The sequence below is a fragment of the Canis aureus genome, chromosome 21, assembly GCF_053574225.1.
Source record: "Canis aureus isolate CA01 chromosome 21, VMU_Caureus_v.1.0, whole genome shotgun sequence".
NCBI lineage: Eukaryota > Metazoa > Chordata > Mammalia > Carnivora > Canidae > Canis > Canis aureus.
In genome coordinates, this window is record NC_135631.1 from 39,276,922 (window position 1) to 39,282,421 (window position 5,500).

Here is a 5,500-nt window from a genome sequence, read left to right on the forward strand (position 1 = left end):
ATAATCTCCAAACTGGAGAATCTAAGCCCCAGGTAAACTCACCAAGTAATGCTGATTGCTTTGACAACTTTAAAAATCAGAATTTTTCTGAGAAATAGAATTTTCTGTGGATTAACACCACAAAAAATACACGAGAAAATTCCAGAAGCAGAGGGATGAGTCTGCCACCATCACTATCTATTCTACCTGGAAAATTCTGTGCTTCCAGGAATAACACTGAGATAGTACAAGTTAGCAGGCTACTTCGAATCATGAAACTTGAGACATACTTAAAAAAAAAAAAAAGAAAAAAAAAAAAAAAAAAAAAGTTCCTGGATGGCTCCGTCAATAGAGCATGAGACTGGATCTCAGGGTTATGAGTTTGAGCTCCTACTTTGAGCATGAGATTACTTAAAAAAAAAAAAAACCTAAAGCAACCAGTAAATATTTCATGATTAAGAATTTTAAACTTCTGGGGGGTATTTTTTTATGTTTGAATTTATTTTTCATGAATAGTTTTTTAAAGATTTATTTTAGGGATCCCTGGGTGGCACAGTGGTTTGGCGCCTGCCTTTGGCCCAGGGCGCGATCCTGGAGACCCGGGATCGAATCCCACGGCGGGCTCCCGGTGCATGGAGCCTGCTTCTCCCTCTGCCTGTGTCTCTGCCTCTCTCTCTCTCTCTCTCTGTGTGACTATCATAAATAAATAAAAATTTAAAAAAATTTTATTTTAATTTATTTGAGAGATACAGAGAGAACACTCAGGCAGAGTGAGGAGGGGGAAGGAAGTGCAGAAGGAAGGGGAGAGTCTCAAGCACACTCCGAACTGAGGGTGAGGCTAACGTGGGCCTCAATCCCAGGACCCTGAGATCATGACCTGAGCCGAAATCAAGAGTTGCATGCTTAACTGACTGAGGCACCCAGGCGCCCTAAATTTATTATTCATTTAAAATACTAATTTAGGGCAGCCCCGGTGGCCCAGAGGTTTAGTACCACCTTCAGCCCAGGGTGTGATCCTGGAGACCCGGGATAGTGTCCCATGTCAGGCTCCCTGCACGGAGCCTGCTTCTCCCTTGGCCTGTGTCTCTGCCTCTCTCTCCCTCTCTCTCTCTACCTATCATGAATAAATAAAAAATAAAAAATAAAAATCTTTAAAAAATACTAATTTAAAAAAGTAAAGGGATCCCTGGGTGGCGCAGAGGTTTAGCGCCTGCCTTTGGCCCAGGGCGCGATCCTGGAGACTCGGGATCGAATCCCACATCGGGCTCCTGGTGCATGGAGCCTGCTTCTCCCTCTGCCTATGTCTCTGCCTCTCTCTCTCTCTCTCTCTGTGACTATCATAAATAAATAAAAATTTTAAAAAAGTAAATAAATAATACAGTAAAATACTAATTTTAACTTTTATTTATTTTTTTAAAGATTTATTTTTATTTATTCATGATAGACACAGAGAGAGAGAGAGGCCGAGACACAGGCAGAGGGAGAAGCAGGCTCCATGCAGGGAGCCCGATGCGGGACTCGATCCCGGGACTCCAGGATCGCGCCCTGGGCCAAAGGCAGGCGTGAAATCGCTGAGCCACCCAGGGATCCCCTAACTTTAACTTTTAAAAAGATATTAGGCTTGAATGTAGACTTCAGTTTTTAGTCTTCACGTTAATTCAATTAGGAGAAATACATTGATAAGTCAACAAAGAGAATTTGGTTTTCTCCAGGGAGAAACTCTCCACACCTAAGTGGTTCACAGACTAGGATCTGAGTGAAGTCTTCAGGCAGCACACTGATTATATGAAAAATCATGTATTCTTTTGATCTTAGTTTTTGGTTAACATTAGTTTTAGTTCCCATGGAGCTGAATTACCTAGTATACAATGTAAGATTGTAATTCAGAATAAAGAACCAAACATATTCCAAATCTAAACACTAAAACCCAATTGTTAATGTTGAAGGCATTAAATTGTATTCATCTCCTTCAGCCCAGCTAACTAAACACCCTATGTTATAAAGGTTGAGGCCCTGGGATATTTTCCTAATGACTTGAAGGATTAATTGAACATTTTACATTCCATTGAATGCCCAAAGAACTGAAGACTTGATTCCTTCCTATGGCAGTGCTTTGCTTGTGCTGCCTTGTGCAACATGGCCTACCTGTCACGTAGGCATTGCTGTTTGTAGCAGTGAGCGTAGTTCTGGCCAACCTGCCACTAATACACACAGAGCCTGAGGTAAGCGTATTAATGAGGCATCCATCCTACATCTCTAATTATTGACACATTAGACACCAGATTGAAACGGTTAAGTGAAAGATATTCAATCCTCCTACCTTACCAAAATACACTTTCATGAGAATGGGGCCCAGGTCCTTGAGTTTTCTACCTCCTTAGAGCTCTCCACCAAACCCTCGAGCTCACTTGGGGAGACCATGCAACCGGTCCATGATACTGGTTTCAAGTTTTTGTCCTTTACTGTGATGGCCTGGAGCTTACCCATGTAGACCGTCCCCAATGTCTATGTCCCACCCATGCCCAACAGAAGGCCACCCTGGGCCTTGGGGTACACACAGTAGTGTGTTCCCTGACCTCATGAGGACAGACATAGGGTGAGGCTGGTGCAGGCCTGGGACCATTGTGGCAGGACTCCAATTCCTGGGTACCTGGAAAATGGTTGGGGATGGAGCTTGGGCTCTCAGAGAACACATCCCCATGGCACAGTTAGGGGTGCAGTAAAAGGAGGCCAGAGTGGGTCCTGGAGCATGGGCCCCTCTTAACTAGGTCTAAGGATGGTTATGCTCTCAGACTAAAGGCATGTGCCAATCCAGCATCAGAAACTCTGAATCTGGGATCCCTGGGTGGCGCAGCGGCTTAGCACCTGCCTTTGGCCCAGGGTGCGATCCTGGAGACCCGGGATCGAATCCCATGTCTGGCTCCCAGTGCATGGAGCCTGCTTCTCTCTCTGCCTATGTCTCTGCCTCTCTCTCCCTCTCTCTCTCTCTCTCTGTGACTATCATAAATAAATAAAAATTTAAAAAAAAAAAAAGAAAGAAACTCTGAATCTGGGCAGCCCCGGTGGCTCAGTGGTTTAGCACCGCCTGCAGCTCAGGGCGTGATCCTGGAGACCCTGGATCGAGTCCCACGTCAGGCTCCCTGCATGGAGCCTGCTCCTCCCTCTGCCTGTGTCTCTGCCTCTCTCTCTAGCTGTGTCTCTATGAATAAATAAATAAAATCTTAAAAAAAAAAAAAAGAAAGAAAGAAACTCTGAATCTTCAGTATATCCACATCAAGACAACTTATTCCCAGTGCTCAGCCAGTCATGTGGCTCTGCCATTCGTCTTCAGCAAGCAAAAATTTCAGGAGTCCTCTAAGCCTTTATAAGTTGCCCAACACATTTCCAATACAAGGGTAATCCGACTTGGATGGCTTTGGGCAGAGAGAGAAAAACTATTGCCTTCTCCACAAAGGTCTGACCTATCCCTCAGGTATCTGATTCTCCATAGACTCCAGTAAATGATGAGGGTACTTGTCCTGGCTGTTCCCATCCACCCCCCGAATTTCCAAATTCCCAGCCACAAACAGGTATGTGTGGTCTGCACACTTCAACCCAGGGACAGAGAGTACTACTATCGGTAGTAAACAGAACAATCCTCTTTCTCCTTAAAATATCCACCTCCTAATTCCCAGAATCTGTGAATGTTACCCTATGCGGCAAAAGAGACCTTAGGCATGTGATAAAATGGTTTCAGCAAGACATCCAGACTCTGGAGAAAAAGAGGTGGCTGAGGGATCCCTGGGTGGCTCAGCGGTTTAGCGCCTGCCTTTGGCCCAGGGCGCGATCCTGGAGTCCTGGGATCGGGTCCTGCATCGGGCTCCCTGCTTGGAGCCTGCTTCTCCCTCTGCCTGTGTCTTTGCCTCTCTCTCTCCTGCTCTCTCTCTCTGTGTCTCTCATGAATAAATAAATAAAAAATCTTTAAAAAAAAAAAAAAGAGGTGGCTGATTTGTGTGATGATTTAATGAGGGAGGTTAGCCTGGATTATCTAGGTGGTCCCTAACTGTAATCACAAGGGTTCTTATAAGAGGGAGGCAAGAAGGTCAAAGAGAGAAAAGTAGTATGATGACAGCAGCAAAGATCAAGGGGAAGCAGCCACTGCCAAGGACACACTCAGCCTCTGGGAGGAACCAGTCCTGTGATACCTTGACCTCAGCCCAGGGAAATGGATTTTGGCTTTTGGCCTCCAGAACTCTAAGAAAAAACTTGTATAAACCACCAAGCTTATGGTCATTTGTTACAGCAGCAATGGAAAACTCACACACTCTCCTGTAAGCAGTCTTTGATGTCTGATAACAATTTCTTTAAAATATTGATGTCGGGATCCCTGGGTGGCGCAGCAGTTTGGCGCCTGCCTTTGGCCCAGGGCGTGATCCTGGAGACCCGGGATCGAATCCCACATCGGGCTCCTGGTGCATGGAGCCTGCTTCTCCCTCTGCCTGTGTCTCTGCCTCTCTCTCTCTCTCTCTCACTGTGTGCCTATCATAAATAAAAAATAAAAAAAAATTTAAAAAAAATAAAATAAAATAAAATAAAATAAAATATTGATGTCACACTAACTTGACAAATGAGTAGATACATAGATCTAAACTCCAAACTGTGGCTTCCAGGTTGAACTCAGACACCCAATTTCCGAGCGTTATAGAAATAACTTGCAAGGTTGCAGCTAGGGTTCATGGTTGGAGAAAGGAAGGGACCTAGCCCTGGAAGGGATTGCTCTGGTCCTGGTGTGAACAAGTCCTTGACTGCCCTGTGCCACCATGATCACTAAGATCCCTTCTGATTCTAAGATTCGAATCTGGAGCCAAGCAGGTCTTACCTTTAAACTTCACATTCATATGGTCCTATTACAATCTCTCTCCAGTCTTCGCATCCACCAGATGTTCTTCACGCCAACTGCCCACAAGTCCGAGCTTGCACACACGTTACTACTTCTGCTCAGAATTCTCTTCCTGCCTTCATCCTCTGAGCACTCAGGCTCATCCCTCAACACACAGATGGAGAATCATCACCTTTGAGCAGATCTCCCACCTTCCCAAAGCAGAATGGTCATCTCTGACCTTGGTGCTTTCAGAGAACTATTCAAGCAGTTATTATAGTGTGACTCTTTGTTTCCATTTCTGTCTCCCTAACCAGAATGTGGGCTCCTCACATACAAATACTCTGATCCGTATTTATACCTCTGGCCCCTATTTCTGGGGTTGGCACACAGCCCACACTCCTATTATAGCTGTCGACTAGATAAAACAGATGAAAGATTATTCCCTGAATTCTGAAGAGCCTCGTTGGGGCTGGCTCAGGGTGGAAAGTGGGGAGAGATGGAGGTGAAGTATGAGAGGACAGGAAACTCATGTTTCAGCAAGACATCCAGAGCCCTGGGGAAAAAGAGGCGGCTGATTTGTGTGATGATTTAATTCAAGACTATCCTCAGATGCTCATTGCACATGCAATTTGGCATCTCTCTTGACCTTGCTTCAAAGTC

At 45.0% G+C, this 5,500-nt stretch overlaps 1 long non-coding RNA gene across 1 annotated transcript; it reads right to left on the reverse strand.

Annotated features, from left to right (window-relative positions):
* Positions 1–3,963: 3,963 nt before the first annotated feature.
* Positions 3,964–5,158, reverse strand: LOC144293472 (uncharacterized). The gene is made up of 2 exons (XR_013360698.1): positions 4,838–5,158; positions 3,964–4,497 (listed from the first exon to the last, which is right to left on the reverse strand). It is a non-coding gene; the product is annotated as an uncharacterized LOC144293472 (long non-coding RNA).
* Between the last annotated feature and the right edge of the window lie 342 nt (positions 5,159–5,500).